Source organism: Schistocerca piceifrons, chromosome 2 (genome assembly GCF_021461385.2).
Source record: "Schistocerca piceifrons isolate TAMUIC-IGC-003096 chromosome 2, iqSchPice1.1, whole genome shotgun sequence".
Classification (NCBI taxonomy): domain Eukaryota; kingdom Metazoa; phylum Arthropoda; class Insecta; order Orthoptera; family Acrididae; genus Schistocerca; species Schistocerca piceifrons.
Window position 1 is genome coordinate 833,847,487 of NC_060139.1, and position 21,367 is coordinate 833,868,853.

Sequence of the window (21,367 nt, forward strand, 5' to 3'; positions counted from 1 at the left end):
AATAATGGACTTAACCCAGTTATGGGTAAAGCAATAATTAACATAGTAGAAGCAACATTTTATTGGCACTCACCATAGTGTTGGTTTATACAATTAATCCCTGCCCACCCCCCTCTATGATTCTTTCAAAAGGTCAAAAACCTTCTGAGCTCTTTCCTGAAATTATTACAAATATTTTAAATCCACCTTTGCAGTTACAAGAAAATGGATAGTTTTGTCACCCAACACATTTTGTTTTATTGAAATAAAACATCAGCAGTAGTCTGTAGTGAAACATACAACATGATTTGCTTTGTACGTGTAAAAACAGTTCATTACATAAGATGTTGAGTCTGCTTGGATAATTTGTGCCTGATTTTTCCTCACTTTATGAAACACCATCTGCTTGCACGTTTTTCAAGTATTCCCTCATTTGGCACTGTTGCTTCCTGTACTGTAGCTGCAAATCGGATTTAAAATGCCTTCAGTAATAGTATGACAACACAAATGAAAAATTTCTTTCTTAAGCTTTATTTCAAATCTTACAGCTTAGATTTTGTAATACTTTGGTCTACATTTGGAATACCATCTAGAAATGTTTCAACCATATCTATGTGTGCCCTGTTTTTTATGTTCTTGTTTGTTCAATGTTCATGTGTCAACTTTCACCAACAAGGTATTTAACAGTAAAATTGTATAAGTTTCTTGATGTGGTCACTGGGCCATCCCTTCACTAAATTATTGCAGCTAAAAACTTCCTGTAACCTGAAAACAACAAGAAAACTCACGGGCATTCTGAATGTTGCCCACCACAGAAATCCACTTGTATGTCCAACTGGGGCAGAGGGATCTCTGGTTCCTAGAACTTGCAGGTAATGTCCTGCAGGTTGCGCACCCACTAACATGCAGGCAAGGCCTGCGAGTATTACAGAATCCATCAGAAATGTCTGAGGCTCGTTGCTAAAACCTGCTCATGTGTAGCTAGCTATTCTCTGAATGCTCTGTTACCTTTCATCTTCCTTTAATGTTTCCTTCCTATCTTTCTTTGCTACTATCACTGTCTGTGCCTTTCTCTCATTTCATAATGCATCACTCTTCCTTTTCTTTTCTTTTCTTTTCTTTTATTTTCTTTTTGACCTTTAATTTTCACTATCTCTTCAGCATACATAACATTTATGTTTTTTATTACTATTATTGGTTTCGTTTCCACTAACAGTATTGATTCTTCTGTTACAGTAATGATTCATCTCATCTAATTTAATACATCTGTGGTATTTAGACAGTATTCAGGCAATTTTGACTGATATGGAAACAGCAAAGTTCTTTGAACACCATGTACTTTCAGAGTTTATATATGAACATGTTCTTATCTAAAGGAAACAAATGTCATAGGGGATATTTGATGACAGTTGGTGCAGAAAATATTATTTAATTTATCACTGTGCTCATGAACTGTGCACTTAGTTCATTCACAATAGCCACTAATAATCAAACCAGGAAAAATAACATGCAAAAGTTTTAAAGTTTACTATGATTATCTGAACTGTCATCTATCTCAGGTAAGGATATGGTAAAAGTTGATGAAACTAACTAAAGTCTTTCCTTCTCATCCCATCAAGTAAGGCTCCCCTGACCTGGGGTTTTGAGTGACTTCTCCATAACTCTCCCCATTTCTTAAAACTAGCCAGTCCTGTTCCTTTATTCATCTTCCTTGCCCTTCAATCATATAAGAGGATGCACCGAGCAGGGTGGTGCAGTGGTTAGACACTGGACTCGCATTCGGGAGGACGGTTCAATCCCGCGTCCGGCCATCCTGATTTAGGTTTTCCGTGATTTTCCTAAATCACTCCAGGCAAATGCCGGGATGGTTCCTCTGAAAGGGCACGGCCGACTTCCTTCCCAATCCTTCCCTAATCCGATGAGACCGATGACCACGCTGTCTGGTCTCCTTCCCCAAACCAACCAACCAACCTAAGAGGATGCTACCTCCAAAAGCTTGCACATTTCCTTAACTTTTATGTGTGTTTTCTCCTGCCGCCACATTTACCTATCCAATTGTAACCCACGGCTATGATTTTGATGAATCACAGTCTGAAATAGATCCCCTCACCATACCAACCACAGCAGTCTTTCTCTCCTAACCTCAATAAGATCCTTATCAAACCTTATGACATTCCCAGAGCATTATCCTTACACCAGTGTTCTTACTCCTACAATCATTACCACTTAAAATCTACCCCACCTATCACCACTTATTACTGGCACATCACTCGTAAGCCCAATAACATAAACATACAACAACATGTAAAGCCACACATTTTTTACCAGAATACATGAGTTCACTGTGTGGTATTTTATCTATGAACGACCACCACCAACTAGCTGATTACATGAATGGACATAAAAGAAATGTCTGTCTTGGGGAAAGTTATTAAATCTACATCTACAAACAAACTCTGTAAGCCACCATAGGGTGCATGGTGGAGGGTGCTCTGTACCACAACTACTCATTTCCTTTCCTGTTCCCCTTGCAGATAATGCAAGGGAAAAATGTCTGTCTCTATGCCTCTGTATAAGCCATTATTTCTCTTATCTTATCTTCATGGCGCTTGCACAAAATGTGTGTTGGTGGCATCTGCAGTCAGCTTCAAATACCGATTCTCTAAATTTTCTCAATAGTGTTCCTTGAAAAGACCTTCCAGAAAAGCCCATTTAACTTTCCGATGCATCTCTGTAACACGCATATGCTGTTCAAACCTACCTGTACCAAATCTAGCAGCCCACCTCTTTATTTCTTCAATGTCTTCCTCTAATTTAACCTGGTGTGGGTCACAAAATACTTGAGCAGTACTCAAGAATAAGTTACACTGACGTCCTATATGTGGTCCCCTGTACATACGAACCACACTTTCCTTAAATTCTCTCTCTCTCTCTCTCTCTCTAAACAAAAAAAAAGAAAAGAAAAAAAAATTGCTTTGCAACATTATGTCCAGATATTTAAAAAATGTGACTGTGTCAAGCAGGACACTACTAATGCTTTACCCACACATTATGGATTTGTTTTTCCTATTAATCCACATCAACTTCCCTTTTTTTTACAGGACCCAACTGCTGAACATACTCTGCAGCATTATTCAAAAGACCCGCATGCCTACTGCACCACATGAGCTATTTGGATCTTCCCACCAAGCACTAGTTTCCCTGAACTCTCGAGAAACAGTTTTGCTCTCCAACAAATATTTGCATCCTGTCACTTTCGTAGACTTAACATCTGTTAACATATAATCCCCATATCCTTTTTTATTATTCTTTAAAATAACTTTTTTATTTACTTACACAATCATTTTCTTTAGTCCTTTTTTGTCTATATTTCCACCTTTCAATCTTTATTTCTCAGTTAAATATTTTAATGGTCTTGATCACAATAAAATACAGGGAGATTTTGCTGAATGGTGACAAACTGCAGAAAATGATCTTGAGAAAGTAAGGAGATGATAAGGTCTTATGGACATAGCTGGAAATGCCTGGTCTCTATGCTACAGAGCATTTATTAATTCATCATGCTTGTACATTACAATGCAGCGAATGACAAGCTGTTAAGAGAACACTGGTAAACAGGGTGTTCCAAGTGCCTTCCACAGGCTTCTAAGCATGCACAAACATGATGCAGCAGCAACTGTCACCCATGTTCCAATGTGATGTCCTGCAATCAAACAGTGTCACAGGCCGTTTGAATGCATGTTTCCAGTGTCTGCATGCCCAGGATGGGCTCTGCATATGTGACTTCTTGCATGTGCCTTGAGAGGTAGAAATATAAAGGTTTGAGGTCTTACAATCAGGCAAGTCATGTCACTGGAGCATCCCCTCTGATTCATTGGCCAAGATAGGTGTTGTCAAGATGCCTCCATGCAGAAATTTGGAAGTGACCTGGAACACCATCACGTAGCAATCATATTATCCTACATACCACCAAAGGCACATCTTTCAGCAGGGAGGGCTGAATTACCCACAGGAAGTGAAGAAATGCCTCTTCTGCAGAGCATTGTGGAAGAATGACTGGCCCCATGAGCTGGTCACCAATAATCCCCACTCACACATTGAGGATGAACCGGTGCTGATGGACCACTGCCTCCATACCATAGGGATTCTCTGTAGCCCACATGTGAGTGTTGTGAAGGTTGGCAACACTGCGTTTTCTAAAGGTAGCCTCACCTGTGAATAGGACTGAGTGAGTTGGCAACAGCAGTGAAGCAGATGCCCCCTAGTAGTACCAATGTGTGAGCATCATGCTATCATGAACAACATCACTGCCCTTCAGAGGGTGGAGCTAATACACTAGTACAGACAGAACATTCCCACTTGTCTTGTGTGTTCTCATGTGTGCTTTCAGTCATTGAAACCTACACTCAAATATATTTTATCTCCCCCTTTAAGTGAGTATACCACCCTTGGAATGCATTTTTGGCCATGTGCCCATATGGCCTTTCTTTCTCTTTACCTTCTCAGAGATCATTTCCTGCACTTTGCCCCCATTTAGTGAAATCATCCTTTGTAATTAAAACTTCATGAATACTAGTTTCAGTTGACAAGCAATCAAATTCAGATCATCCTCACTAAATAACCAGTACCAAAGTACAATTTTGGCCACAACACTATCTTTACTAACTGTAACTCACTGATAGTAAAAGGCTGGTCAAAAAATGTTGGTAGCATATAAAACCACAGGAGACTAATGATTTTTTCTGCTGGTTTTGTACATTAACAGTCATGCTTTGACCAACCTTTTAATAGTTACATTTAGTAATGATTATGCTGTGGCCAACACAGTACTTAGGTATCTACTCTTTAGTAACCACGATCTAATGACAGTCGCTAGTCAACTGAAACTGATAACCATGAAGTTGTAATTATGCTTTTTTTGTAATCAACAGTACTAAAAACTTTAACTAATAATGCAGGTGGCTGTTTCTCCTTCACCTGACAATATCACATCTTACATTTTATTTTTCACTCTGGCTGATTCTAACACAGTGCTTATCGGTACTCTGGCCTCTACTCTGTCTGACACACGAGGCACTGTGTCTGCTACCAGGTTATTGAGATGGGATTAGTTAGCATTGATGAAATGTTCCTTACTTTATTGAATTAAGTAACATGCAAACTTACAAACACATAAGATCAGGTTTGCACATGGCTGGAGCACTACAAAGGACCTCAGGTTCAAAATGTAAATCATTCACTCACTCAAGATGTAAATGCACAGTAGAAATGGCTGAAAGGAGAAATCGTTGCCTCAAAACAGTTTTCACAGCATGATATCCACATGTATGACACCTGCACGAAGGCATAAAGCAAAATTTATAGTCTGCACAGGAGTGTAACGTGAAAACAGGTGTAAAGACGGTTCGATGCCTGCTTCTTGTAGCATCACAAAAGCACCAGTGTCAGGTGCGTCGCCGCCCGGCCAGTTCCTCATGCGGGTGCAGAGCAGCAACCGAAGTGGGTGCTACAAGGGACAGACAAAGACTGGTGAAGCTCTGTCAGAGGAAGCCTCATTAGGGGCAGCTATTGTTCTGCACCAGTAGTCAGCGACCACAGTGGCGAAGTGTCCCATCACAAGGCAAGATCAACAGCCATGAATGGAAGTTCTGTGTGAGAAGGCAAACTCACTGCCTTAGCAGATGACCATATTGAGTTGTGAGCATATGGAATTACTAAGACAGCTGTGCGGAGAAAGGTCACCCACAGTATAGTATGATCTAGCATCTCATGTCCTATGGCACATCTGCAACAGGACCTACCTTGTCACCATACCTGTAACAGCTGAATCATGGTATATCAAATTTTAAATGTATTTTATGACAAGTTCTTGTATTATGGGAAATAGTTCCAATTTTTTCCTAATAATTGAGTAAATGGGGTAGAAGATTTAAATTTTTGTGCGTTATCTGAACTTATGCTTAAATTAACAGAGAACTTACTTCACTGAATTTTTTAAGTGACTGAATCATTCTTTTGAGAGCATCCACAATGATTAACAAGTCAATGCACTAATAACTGCAGTGTAACAGAAGTAGAAATTCAACCTGACAATCAACCTGCCCTTTGTAGCTTTCTTGAGAGATTTTTCATCAAGGCAGAATTTACTGGAAAATCCTGCTCTTTCCTCCAACCTTTAGGGCAGTCTTCTGCACTGTACAAAACTTTTGCTCACATAACTTTTGCCACTCCTACTTTCCATTCTCTTAATATACACATTTTTCAGGCAAGGTAATTACCCGTGAGAACACCTGGTGCCAGTGCCATGTAGTATGTGTTTAACAGTTAGCTACATGTGACGTGCTGATTGCGACACACGTCACGTTTGACCACGGACCAGATTTTCTGTTAAGCTGACAAAATGGTTACAGAGAACCGTACTAGCAAAGTGTCAAAAATGAATGTCAACTATGATGATACTTGAAGGCCAACTGACAGGCTGCAGTGTCCCAGCTCAACCCTCACACAAACCAGACGGAAACCAGACTCATCGTCAGTTACACTCGACGTCTGAAGCCTACAGTTTGAGAGAGCAGTGATAGAAAATACTTTGACTGATGAAGGGCCACATTCTCCAATGAGTCTTGTTTCTTCTTCATAGGACAGACGGATTTCTGGCAATGAATTTTTAGATAACACTCTGCAACCACTACTGGAAGTATATACTCCAGTATCATTAGTCCCAATTGCAAAGTACTCCTGAGCATTTTCATTATGAATCCATTATCAAGGATCACATTCACTTTTATATTTTGTGCATTTTTTCCATGAGAATACCATTTACGAACAGGATTAAATGTGTTATCAAAAGATTTTAAATGTTTACAAATAGCTAGAAGAACACACTCAAAACTTCAAAGTGCTTCCCTCCATAGATCCAGAAACCTGAGAGACCACCTAAATGATCTTGTTCATTATATGAATTTTTATTCACATGCCCTTCATATATGGATTTTTATTCACACACCCTTTAACAGTCAGCTTAACTTCACATACGCCTGGAGGCCTATCAATTTGACTAAGTGATGTACATGATGCAAATTATGGTTGCTAAGTACACTACCATGAGGTTAAAGTAATACAGCTAGAGAGTGTTTACGATTTTCTATTCTGTAGTCTGACCATTTCTCTAACTGTTCACTGATAGTAGATACTGGCATATGAAATGACAATTTGACAATGGTAGATGAATAAAAGCAGACATGGAGCTTCTGAAATTACAATGGAAAATTTTTTGCTCACATACTTTTGCATTCACTGTCCAAATAATACAAATTGCCTTTGTAAATTTCCCACTCATCATTAGTACTTGTGTTAATATCATATATGCTCATGGCCCATACAATGAACAACACAATAAAAGCAGCATGTAATGTATACTCTTGTTCAATCAGATTCCAGATGTTTGTTATGTTGGAAAGATATTATTATTAACATGGTGAATGTAATAGGTATTTCATGTGACTTGGAAGTCACTGGGTACTGGCATGACAATTGAGGGCACAATGGTGTAAACAACCATAATTATTAATGACATTCAAATACAAAAATTATTTTAATTTACAAACAATTAGTTTATAATAAAAATTAATCAACTGATTTATCACTCAAAAGTTAAGGCAATAATTTATTAAGCTGAATGTTACAGGCAATGTCCTGAATTAATAAAGTTATAAAAGAATAATCACTAAAAATGAAGATCAAGCATTTCAGAATAATTACAGATTTCTGAATAATTCACCTCATCTAATTTGAGAATTGCTCAGTACCATTAACAGGATGTGATACTGTTTAAGTTACTTGAATGTGGTGTATTCACATCATATATAACGTTACTGCACACATAAGCACTGAGCTGTGATGAAGCAACTCATCTCTCAGCAGACAGCATTGGCAGAACCTTGGGAAATTTTTATTCTCTTTTGCTGATCAGAATGTAAGTTTATACTTCCCTTCTAGCCTCCAAAAGACAGCTTCCTAAGCTAGAAGTACAGCATTACTTGACAGACGTCTCAAGGTTAAGCAGCAATCACATCTTTACTTTTGGTAAAGAAATCTGGAAACTTTGCCTTGGCCTTGGCATTAGCAAGATGTGTGGCAGTCCCTACTACATGCTTCTGGCAGTTGCTCAACACACAATGATATCCTAGGTGTGTATATAAGGCAAGTATAGAGCTCAAAAAACGAACTATGAGTTCCTCAAAGCATGCCATTGCTATGTAACCCATGTATCACCATCCAAAAATATTATTCCAGTCTCCAGGATCACTTTTTGATATCAATTAATGCCCTTATGTGGTCTGTTACAATGGGGGAGATGCAAGATACCAGTGCATTTGACGGCAGCCATATCACAAGCAATCACTACATACAACGCTCCACTGGTATTTCCACATGCCACTATGTCAGATATGTACTGTGAATGTCTTGATTCAGCAAAAACCATTGCCACCAGAATCAGCAATGTGTAGACAGCAGGGTTTGCCATCAGCTGTTGGGGCAGTGGAGCAAATCACTCACTGATTCAATGCTGGAACATAATCATTTGGGAGCAGCATATCATCTAGAACAATTTCCTCACTACAGTTATAGAAGCACCACCCCATTTATCTACATCTGCTCACTGCACCTTATAGAGCACACAATAAGTGTAAGAACACAACTAATGGTTGCTCAAAGCATTCAAGAATTCCACCTCAAATGATGAGTTTAAGTAAAGACTGGTTATAATTGAACTTTCACTACTTGAGCGAGTTTTTATGGGAAACCATTAACTGTATGGATACCCAACTTTAAACGAATGATGTTCAGACCATGTGCTGCAGGATTTGCTTTCAGTAATATTAGTGTCATGACTCACTGTCAGGCACCAGTACTGGTATGGTGACGTAGAGTTGAAACACAAGTATCATTGCAAATTACAGTTGGAGACAATCAGCATGGGTCTGAACAAGAGTAGCAGGCATTCATAAAGCTGTTTTATGGGAGAAAAAAAGAAAAACAACAATAGTGTTGCTGCTCTTTACAACTACCGATGCATTAAATGAGTGAGGTCCTCTTTCCACTGGGGTTGAATAACATGATACAGAAGTTCAAATTAGCAGATGATTTGGGAATTGTTCCTGGAAGAGGCCAACAATCAATTGCTGTTGCCATTGCTGAGAATTCTGGATGCAATGTGTGATCTTCAAGCACTGCATCAGCTTTGTCATGACAGCTGGACCTTCCATGGTCCACCATTTGTAAACTCCTGCAAACAATTGTGAAATTGTATCTCCAGTGCAGTTCCAGGCTGTCATGGATGCAGACGGTCATCACACTGAGTAACGTTTGTAACCAGGAACATAAATATGGTGCACAATTAACGAATGGTACCATCTCATGTGAAAATTACAATGTGTTTCTTTCAGTGGCTTTTTCATTATTTCTCTTCTGCATGTCTTTACAAATGTTTTCAAAAAGTTTCATTGCCCTACAATCACTCGTATTTCATGGGGGTCCTATCGAGTAGCAAAACTTTAATTACAGCTACCCTGTACATGTTGGAGCAAGCCACTGGCATTGTATGGATGCAAGAAAAATGACAAGAGTCGATGCATCCTGCTTGATAACTTGGCACCATTTAGGCAGGTGGATGATGTATTCTCATGTGGCGATGTTTACAAGAGGTGAAATGGGGCTTCCAGTATGTCTGCCATCATCTCTCACCAGTCTACAATACAGGAACATTTATGTTCATACATCATTCACAGCATCCCCCACGCAACCTGTACTTCCACCAAGATACTGCACCATTCTATCATTACAAAACTGTCTCAAAATAGTTTGAGGAACACTCAGTGGTTCATGCAACAATTAAAAGATTGAACAGATCTAATTATATGATTCCTGCAACTAATATTTTCACAATCCAACATCAGTGTCACAATAAGCTTTGTTGATATGAACTCTCAAAAACACTTGCACTGTTACACCTAAGATGGCTTCAACTTATGATAATAAATTATAGATCAAAAACAAAATACAAATTAAACAGTTAATTCATCTAGACAGCATGTCACTCACAAAAACTATGTTTTCTAGTAGAAAACAAAAATGTTTATGGGAATGTTAAAAAGAAGTTTCATTTCTATAAACTGGGTAAAAACCATACAAAACTCTTTCAAAACAAACTTAAGTTCCACAAACAGATAAAAGTTTAGCAAGTATCACCAGTACATATGTATAGATTGTAGCTGGACAACTGTCTGTTGCAAAACATATTAGAATGGGTCAATGGTGGCATGAATATCACTTGCTGCATGTACACACCAGGTCTGCAGGTCAAACTTGATGGAATTTGAGATTTATTCTTATCATATTCAAGGGGTTTTGTGCTTTTGCTGATTTTGTAGGTGTTCCTTTTTACCTATATACCCCAACTTCTCTAGTTTCACACTTTTATTCCACTGGTTGTTATTAAGTGACAAGTCACACAAGTATTTGAATGGGGATGGTGAAATGAAAGCTGCTTGATGTGTTTTCTGAAAACCATGTGATAGCATTGCTGAACAATGTTCGGTTGTAGTATGAACTGTCTGGAATGCATGGTATATCCTGTAGATTTTTATATCTGAACTTAACAATAGATTAGTTGGTTTTTGTCATGAAAAAATGTCCATCTTACAAAGGGAAAGAAAAACTGTGATCTGAGTCTTCAATGATCATAACTAACATGGAAAAACTACATTTGAGAAATGAATTCAAAATGATAACAATGTAGGAAAAGAGAGATTGCTATTTACAGTAAAGAAGACATGTTCAGTTGCAGACAGACGCAATTAAAAGACACTTACATAAAGCTTTTGGCCACAGCCTTCATGAGCAAAAGAGATACACGTAACATTCATTTGCATAAGAAAGCACATCTCACACATACGTGACCACCATCGCTGGCAGCTCAGACCAGAGTGGAACTATCACATGGGATGGAAGCATCAATTTGGAGGGGCGAGGAAGGGAAAGGGGAAGGGATAGCACTGTATGGGTGGGGGCAGAAAGTAGCACTGTATAGCAGAGGGCACAGGGAACAGGTGCAGCATCAGGAGAATGTGAGGCAGGGAGGTGGGGAAAAACAGAGCAAAACTGGAGAGAAGTGAAGAAACATGGGTGGGTATATTGGCAGAGGGTGGCAAACAGTGTAGGAGACAAGAATGGGGAGAATGTGATATGACAGAAGGGGTGAAAACTGTTGGGTGGAGGGTGTGGGCACAGTACGTTACTATAGTTGATGCCAGGATAATTACAGGAGCAGAGAATGTGATGCAAGGATAACTTCCATCTGTGCAGTTCAGAAAAGCTGTTGGTGGAGGGGAGTTTATGAATGGTGTGTGTTTCTCTTTCACTGATGAAGACTGTGGCCAAAAGCTTTATGTAAGTGTCTTTTAATTGTGCCTATTGCTACTTAATATCTTTTCTTACATTATTGATATTCCTACCTGGAGTTTCCACTGCCTGAATTCAAAATGAAAGTTCAGAATGGCAGATCATTTCATAAATCCTTTTCTTCAGTGTCAATACAGCCAGTGTCTATTTCCATGCTTCTATTTGGGGGCCAACTTGCTTCTCAAACATGGGCCAGTGATTCAGGGAGCTTCTATACCACACACATTGAGGTTTGTTCTCTCGTGAAGTAACTGTGATCACCATTCCATCTTCAATACCCACATCTTCCCTTGGCCTCATTCTCCACATGTGCATAAAGCAATAAAATTACACAGTAGTTGTGCTCTCCTATGTAATAATTTGTTTTATCATTCTTTCATGCACAAGTATCATTCATTGGTAAGGAATGTAGGGGGTACGTACATTCTATTAAGAAAGATTCCACATGGGTGAATCAGTAAAAATTGTATTTAACAACAAACTAAAACATATATACATCATATATGAACAAAAGAAAAATGCAGTAGCAATTAATAATACGTCCAATCACCAACAGCATCGATAATTGCTTGGCATCTCTGAGCCATGCTTGAAACCAAGTTTTAAATGTATTCACATGGAAGAGATCTACAAATGCATTGGATTTGTATTGACTGCTGTTTCAAAGTGAAGGTCTTTTTCCTTGCAACTTCTTTTTGATGTAAGATCATACATTTTCAATAAGATTAGCTCCAGGGAACTGTGAGGGTGAATCCAGTACTTCCACATCTTTCTCCTTTTTCTGATCACTGCAAAGCCTGCTCCGGTGCTTTGGATCATTTTCCCCTTCCAATATCCAATCTCCATTTTTGTCAATGAACCAACATTAGGCAGTTGCCACCAAACATCTTTGATAAACATGACACGTAAGCTGCATTCAGTTCTCTTCTTGTGTATCTCTGTCAAAAATTCAAAATAAAGTAATGCTTTATGGACATTGCATGAAAGACAAAGCTTCCCTCTGCTGGGTTGTGAAACAACTAAGGCAATATCTTTTCCCATCTGTACATAACGCTGACCACACTCTCACTTCACAGACTGTATCACTCTTCTGGAGTGACATATAACAACACTATAGCCATAAAGAAGATGGTTACCTGACATGACAATAAGAAGTGTTCACTCACTAATTTGAATGGAATCATTTGTATTGACATACTAACCACTTGATTAAATAAATAAATCGCTTTGTCACCAACACTGGGAAAAAAGATGACAAGAGCTGCACAACAAATGAAAAGTATGAAGATTATTCTTGACAAAACTGTGTTCCTGTGACTTGGACTTTCTGCCTTCTTTATGCCAAAGTTACTACTAATGATATGTTTGGAGAGTAGCAGAAACTAAACTACTCCATCTAGTGACTTACTGGCTTTTCCAGCCTCTGCCATTTTATCACTTACAGTATATGCGTTCCTGTGTCAAAACCACAACTGGCCCTATAAAATGAATATCCTGAGAATCCATAAATTGACCCTGTACCAACAAATGATAAGGCTTTAAATAAAGCATGATCCAATAAATGAGAAAAAGTAAGTTTTGGATAACCTACAGATCCTTATTGTTATTAAATCAAATTGTCTTATAGTAGAAATAGTAATAACGTGTTTCAAATTAAATTCCAAATTAGCCCCAAGAGTGGTCTTGTTATAAATATTACGCATCCAGTTAATACCAAAGAACACTACCAACTACAAAAATAAAGTGTAGGATAAAAATAAATTAATATGCAAACTACCAGCAGTTACTAAAACTAAAACAGGAGAAGGTAGTCAAGAATAAAAAGAAATATGAGCTAGCTAGTTAGTTTCATGCTCAAGTTACAGCAGCCAAAAGAATCAATACAATAATAAGCCTTACTGTAAAGGAATTAGAAACTAAATCATTGTAATACATACAATTTCAACCCCTAAAGTTAGTATCCAAAGAGAAGAAATTGAAATAGTGACATCACTAAAACAACTCAATAAAACAGTTAATATACCAACACCATAATATTTACATTTCGGCAATATATAAATAAACAATAAGAAGATAAAGCAATACCATCTTTACCTAATATATTTCTAATTAAATTTTGTTGCATAAAATTAAAAATTCTATTGAAAGAGTAAATATCAGAACAATAATAAAAAAGTATTTGTATTATTTGCATGAGATATATATCCTCTTTATAATAAATATTCAAAGAATAACTATATATACCACAAAATAGACAAGTATTAAGAGGTTAAGCCTCAAATTAAAATCATTTCTACAGGGTGTTTCATTAAAGACGCCCAGGAGGGGTCCATGGGTCACACTATATGACCACCAGCCACCGCCACTGCATCCACTAGTCGCTGCCATGCCCAATTCTTGGATGCTTTCTGCCAGTAGTCACCTATGTTCATGCTTCCCCTGCATTAAGCATAAACAACATTGACATCTGATTAACTTAAACTTACCTTTATTTACTGTAGGTGCTCAAAATGATGTCCCTCTGTAGTAAGAGCAGCCTGCCACCTCCTGAACACATTTGCAAATACTTGACAAATTTCACCTGCCAAAATCTTGGAAATCACTAGCCAAACCATGTCTTCCAATTCTTTGAGCATATGGGGATTGGTTGCATACACCTTGTCTTTTAACATTCCCCTAAGGTAAAAATGATACGGATTTAGATCTGGAGAACAAGGAAGCCAGCCAACTATTCTATTATCAAGAACACTTCGTATAGCTGTCAGGTAAGCACTGGTGATGTATGGTCTTGCATTGTCCTGAATTAAATAAATGTCCAACCTTTCGTTAGGTTTTAGGTAAAAAAAAAAGGCTGCAGTATATTGTTCGGATACCCGTGAGAGTGGAAAAAGATTGGTCCAATTATTTGTCTTGCACTAATTGCACACCACACTCGTTTTCACATCATGCTGAGGTTGTTGATGTAATACATGAGGATTTTCGGAGTTCCAGTGTCAATTGTTCTGAGAATTGATGTACCCTGACAAATGCAGCCATGCTTCATCAGAAAAAAAAGCAACTCAGGATTAACTTCCCCATCATGCACAAACTGTAATAGCCAGTTGCAATAACTATGTCGTGCAACAGTATCTGAATTCCTCAACTGATGCACTACCATTATTTTGTATGGTTTCAATTTCAGTTTGTGCACAGCTCTGTAAGCAGATGATCTTGACACACCAGTCTGAAGTACTGAACATCTCAGAGATTTTCTCGGACTTCTTTCCAAGGTTCTCTGGGCCTTTGTTTATGTAACACTGATCCAACCTCTTTAAACTTCTTGGTTAATCTGCATACTGTCGAATCATCAGTTACATGTACACCAGGAAAGTTTCATATGAATTCAGGTTGACATTCCACAAACAATTCTGTTTTTGCACAGTTCAACACAAGAAATACTGGCTGATCATTCGTGTACAACATACCACATGGAAACTCTGGAAACTTAACAGGAAACTCAAAACAAAATACCCAAACACTCAGTCGCACAGTATAAAAGACATGCCCTTGGAGTTTCTGTCCGAGGACCAGGCCCAGCAACATACAGGCAGGGAAATCCCTGGACCCTGTGCTGTTGCAATAATGACATCTAGCAACAATATTTGAAGTGATTAAACTTGACAAAGAAACTCAAAATAAGACACCACTACACTCAGTTGCACAGTGTAGAGCGCACACGCAAAGTATTGGTGTCTGAGAACTACGTGTAGCAACAGCCAGCAGATGCAGCGGCAACAGCCGGCAAACACAACACACATACTGTGGACCTCCCTCATGCCTCTTTTGTGAGACACCCTGTGCTATAGAACCATTAAAATTAAAAAGCACAGTAAAACAAAAATTGGAGATACTGCTGGTGATTGGTAGGTCTGATAGGGGCAGAGGTACTGATGTAGTCATCTTTGAGGTGCAGCATCTCGCATCCCACATTACTCCTGGAGATATAATTAATCCTAGACCTTCAAAATGCCCCACTCTTCATGCCTTACTCATGTATTTTTGCGTGGTACTCTCCATATCTTCCCGTGCCACAAGAATCTGTGCCTCATTCTACCAACCTCCTCCCCACCTTCCACTTCTCTCTTGTTCCAGTCTGCACAAACTAACCTCATCTAATCCAGTTACATCTGCTGTTCCCTTCTTCATACATATCCACCCAGTGACCTGCATTTCACATTACAGTCTTTGATCTCATTGTGTTTTCATGACCGTTTCATTTCATTTTGACCTTTCACTACTGGCATTACTCCTCAGGTTTCTTCTTGTTTCCCCATACTTCATCCATTCCATCCTTTTTCTGATGTTTCCTATATATTTTGCATATTTTTTGCACATATTTCTATTTAATTTATGTATTCTTATTCATTTTTATGCTCCACTATGGATTCTTGCCCATTCCACCTGTGCCAATATAGAAAAGTTTCCTTATGCCCAGCCAAAATCCAGTCCCACATACCATTTCCATGTTGTTGCCTGGCTCCTCGAATCCCCTCCAAATGCCTTAGAGCATGAAATTGCTAATTTCTGGCTGCAACCCCTCCTTCCACAATGACATCCAACTGTTTCCTCGCCAGCCTAGTTCTGAAAAACCATGTAAATCATGCCCAAACCTCCTCTCCATCTGCAAAATTTTCCTACTCTATACAATCTCAAATTTCTGTATTCCATCAGGGACTGATGACCTCAGCAGTTTGGTCATATAGGACCTTACCACAGATTTCAAATTTTTCTGTGCTCCATCTCTCACACAAACTCTTGAATCCAGAACCTAAACACATTCATTAACCTTTTCCACAACAGTAACAGTCGTATCCAAAGGTCTTGTTCCCCTCCAAAATTCAATCATGCTGGACTCATTAAAGACCTTCTTTTCTTCTCTCAGTTCCTACAGCAGAAATATCTTTTAGCCACCTACCCTATGTATCAGACTCAAACCAAAACCAATATTGAACCCTGCCTGGCTCAATTCACTCCTTCATCCAACTTTGATCCACTGCAAATCACTCTTTGTTAACATTCCAGAATTTCTTAACCTCAAACCTTGCTCACCATCATTCTCCAAATACCTCAACATGCAAGCTAACCTTACATCTACAGAAAGAACTGCAATCCACCATCTAAAAACTGGTCCTGACCTTGTATCTTTAGGTCCTACCCAGAACATCTTCCCTGAGTCTCTCTCTCTCTCTCTCTCTCTCTCTCTCTCTCTCTCTCTCTCTCTCCTCATCCCTACCACTCCCCACACTCCTACCTTCTACATGCTTCCTAAGTCCATAAACCCAACCAACTCGGATGCCCCATTGTAGCTGGTTACTGTGCCCCCACTAAGAGAATCTTGTAGACCAACACCTTCAGCCTGTTACCCCCAACCTACCCTAATATACAAACGACACCAACTATTTCCTTCATCAGCTCTCTGCATCTCCTGTTCCTCTACCACATGGTACCCTGCTTGTCACTATTAATCCCACCTCTGTTTGCACTAACATCACTAATGCCCATGGCCTTGCTGCTACTGGACACCACCTACTCAATGTCGGATGGCTTCAAAACCTACAGTCCCCTTCCTGGTCACGATGACCAACTATAGCCTCAGTCACAATTACTTCGCTTTTGATGGCATTACCTCACTATGGCATGGGGTCCTGCATGGTGCCACGCTATGCCAACCTATTAATGGGCCATCTAGGAGAATCCTTCCTAACAACCCAGAATCCCAAACCCTTCACCTGGTTCAAATTCACTGATGACATATTTGTGATGCAGATCAAAGGCGAGAACACCCCATCAACATTCCTCCAGAAGCTCGACACCTTCTCTTCCATGTTTCACCTGTTCCTACTCAACCCAACAAGCCACCTCAAAGATGGCTACATCAGTACCTCTGTCCATATCAAACCCTACAACCACCAGCAATATCTCCACTTTGGCCATCACATTTGTAGTGATGAGCATTCCCTCTCAAAATATACTGAGGGTCTCAATGAGGCCTTCACAAACCATAATTACCCTCCTAACCTTGTACAAAAACAGGTCTCCTGTACCTTATCTTTCCAGTCACCCAAACCCTTCCAAAGTCCCACTTTCTGGTCATAGAGGAGTGTTTCCCTTGTGTCTCAGTGCCACCCAGGATTGGAGCAACTGAATTACATTCTCTACACAGTTTCAACTACCTCTCGTCATGCCCTAAAATGAGAAATTTCCTACCAATTATACCTTCTATCCCTCCCACCGTGGTATTCCGCTGCCCATTAAACCTATACAATATCCTCGTCCATTCCTACACAATCCTTGCTCCCAACCCTTTGCCTCACGGCTCATATCCCTGTAATAGACCTAGATGCAACACCTGTCCCCAAAGGCTGTGAAAGCAGTCATGTGATCTACAAACTAAGATGCAACAATCTGTTGCACTCTGTGTGAGCATGACAACCAACAAACTGTCTGTCCGCATGAATGGCCATTGACAAACTGTGGGCAAGAAACAGACGGGCCACTCAGTTGCTGAGCAAGCTGCCCATCACAACATTCTTTACTTCACTGACTGATTCACAGCCTATGCCATCTGGATCCTTCCTTGCAACACTAGCTTTTCTGAATTGTGCAGGTGGGATCTCTCCCTGCACACACCCTACGTCTACAACTACACCTACACAGATACTTCCCAAACCACCGTATGGTGCCCGGGGAAGGGTATCCTGTACCACTACTCATCATTCCCGTCTACCGTATTTACTCGAATCTAAGCCGCACTTTTTTTCCGGTTTTTGTAATCCAAAAAACCGCCTGCGGCTTAGAATCGAGTGCAAAGTAAGTGGAAGTTCTGAAAAAGGTTGGTAGGTGCCGCCAGAACTAACTTCTGCCGTCAAATATATGTAGCGCTACACAGGCATGCTTTGCAGGCACAAATATAAATACTGGCGCCAAAACCTCTGCGTCAGTAAATAATTTTTTTTAAAAAAAAGGTGTAAGACGAGCTTTTTTCTCCGCCCCAAGTTTCGACCCCTGCATTTTCATACATTATCCAACGAAGTAAATACAAATTCCGTGTTGTTCATCTTCGAATGTAGCAGCATTTCAATGTACTACGAAAATCCGATTGGCAAGACTATTTGGGATGTTTGTCAATACGGCCAACTCTACGTTCTGAATTTTTTCCTACCTGTGAGAGGAGATGGTTGCTAATAGGAACTTTTATGAATTGCGAATCACATGCAGTATTTTCTTCAACATAAGAATAATACAGATATAAACATTTTGCCATGTATTCTTTCGTGTTTGCTGCTATCTCATTTAAATCCTGTCTACCTAATAACCTACGAAACTAGTGTGAGACAGTAGCAAATGCGGAAGAATATACATATCATGCCATGTTTATATTCGTATTATTCTGATGCCTAATAGTGATACAATCAGAAATGAAGCATGGCAATTGACTAGATTTTTAAATCTAAGATGATAAATTTCTGTGCAGACTGTAATGTACAAAAGAGGCGTCCGCAAAGATTTTCAAACGGAGAGAAATTTTAGCTAAACTGTCATTCAGAACATCTATCATACGCAGTCTATTATTTGGTTCTTGTTGATCATTATCAGAGAAAGCAGCAGTATAATTAACAACAAATAGCAGTCTCTTGCCATTGTTTCGCTAATGAGACAATTCCTTTCTTTTTCTTATTGTAAGCGGCGGTAGCACGCACATAAGCAAGCTATGCTGCGAGCGGCGACAGGTCGTAAACACTTACTATCAGAATGCGACAAACAATTAATGACACAGTACAATAATGTATTTTCAGCCTAGAGTGACGTAAACACCTATAACAAAGAGAACGGCACTTATCAGATCAAAGAAAAATAAGCAACCCATTCACACCAGACGAAGCACGCCTGACGCGTAGCAATGGCTACCTGGTAAAGCTTAACTGCTAAGCTTACGACTTGAACCAAACTACTGTAGCTGTATCATCATTTATTCTGCCTAAATTGTGTCTCATATTACAATAGACCAACTTTGTTTCCATTTGGAGGTGCGGCCTAAAACTTTTCTCTCCCCTTGAATTTGGAGTCTCAAATTTCAGGTGCGGCTTAGATTCGGGAAATTTTTTTTTCCTTGATTTCGAGTCTCATTTTTCAGGTGTGGCTTAGATTCGAGTGCGGCTTAGATTCGAATAAATACGGTATATGCCTCCATATGAGCCCTAATTTCTCATATTTTATCTTCGTGGTCCTTAAGTGTATTATATATTGGTAGCAGTAGAATCATTCAGCCGTCAGCTTCAAATGCTAGTTTCTAAATTTTCTCAACAGTGTTTCTCGAAAAGAACATTGCCTTCCCTCCAGGGATTCCCATTTGAGTTCACGAAGCATCTGCGTAACACTTACATGTTGTTAGAATCTACCAGTAACAAATCTAGCAGCCCACCACTGCTTCAATAACCTCCTTCAATCCGGCCTGGTACAAATCCCAAACACTCGAGCAGTACTCAAGAATAGGTCGCACCAGTATTCTACATGTGGTCTCCTTTACAGCTGAACTACTCTTTCCTAAAATTATCCCAATAAACCAAAGTCAACCATTCCCCTTCCCTGCTACAGTTCTCACATGCTTGTTCCACCTCATATCACTCTGCAATGTTACGCCAAGATATTTAAACTACTTGATTGTTTCAAGCATGGCACTAGTAATACTACAACAGAACATTACAGGTTTGTTCTTCCAATCCATCCGTGTTAACTTACACTTTTCCACATATAGGGCTAGCTGACATTCATCACACCTACTGGAAATTTTATCTAAGTTCTCTTGTATCTTCCTACAGTCACTCAGCTTCGACACTTTACCATACACCATGGCAGCATCAGTAAACAACCACAAATTGCTGCCCACCCTGTTTGCTAAGTCATTTATGTATATAGAAACAACAGCACTTCTCTGGGACACTCCTGACGATAGCCTTGTCTCTGATGAACACTCGCCGTTGAGGACAACATACTAGGTTCTATTATTTAACAGGTCTTCGAGCCACTCGCATATCTTTGAGCTTATTCCATATGATCATACCTTTGTTAACAGCCTGCAATGGGGCACCATGTCTAATGCTTTCTGGAAATCCAGAAGTATGGAATCGGCCTGTTGTCCTTCATCCATAGTTCTCAGTATATCATGTGCGAAGAGGGCAAGCTGAGTTTCGCACGAGAAATGCTTTCTAAAATTTGTGCACATGAGCTTCTCAGTCTCGTAAGAGTTTCTTTTATTTGAACTGAGAATATGTTCAAAGATTCTGTTGCAAACAGAATTTAAGGATATTGGTCTGTAATTTTGTGTATTCACTCTTTTCCCTTTCTTATATAATGGAGTCACCTGCAATTTTTTCCAGTCACTTGGGGCTTTGCGTTTGGCAGAAGATAAATGCAAGTTAGGTAATGGGCAGTGCCGTAGAGTACTCTTTGTAAAATCGAACTAGGATTCTATCTGGGCCCGATGATTTATTTGCTTTCAAATCTATCAGTTGTTTCTCTAAACCAGGTATGCTTATTACTACGTTGTCCATACGGAAGTCTGCCCAATTGCCAAATGACAGTACACATGTTTGTACGATTCTCCTGTGTGAATGATTTCTTGAACATGAAATTTAAAACTTCAGCTTTCGTTTTGATATCTTCAACTGTCACACCGGATAGGTCTACAAGGGACTGAATGGAAGCATTAAACCTGCTTTGCGATTTTACATGTGACCAGAATTTTCTTAGGTTCTCTGCCACATCTTTTGCTAAGGTGTAATGGTGGTAGTTGTTATATGCTTTTCATATAGATCTTTTCACAGATGCATGAACCTCTGCTAATCTTCACTTGCCATCATTTATGCATTCCCCTTTGAACCGAGAG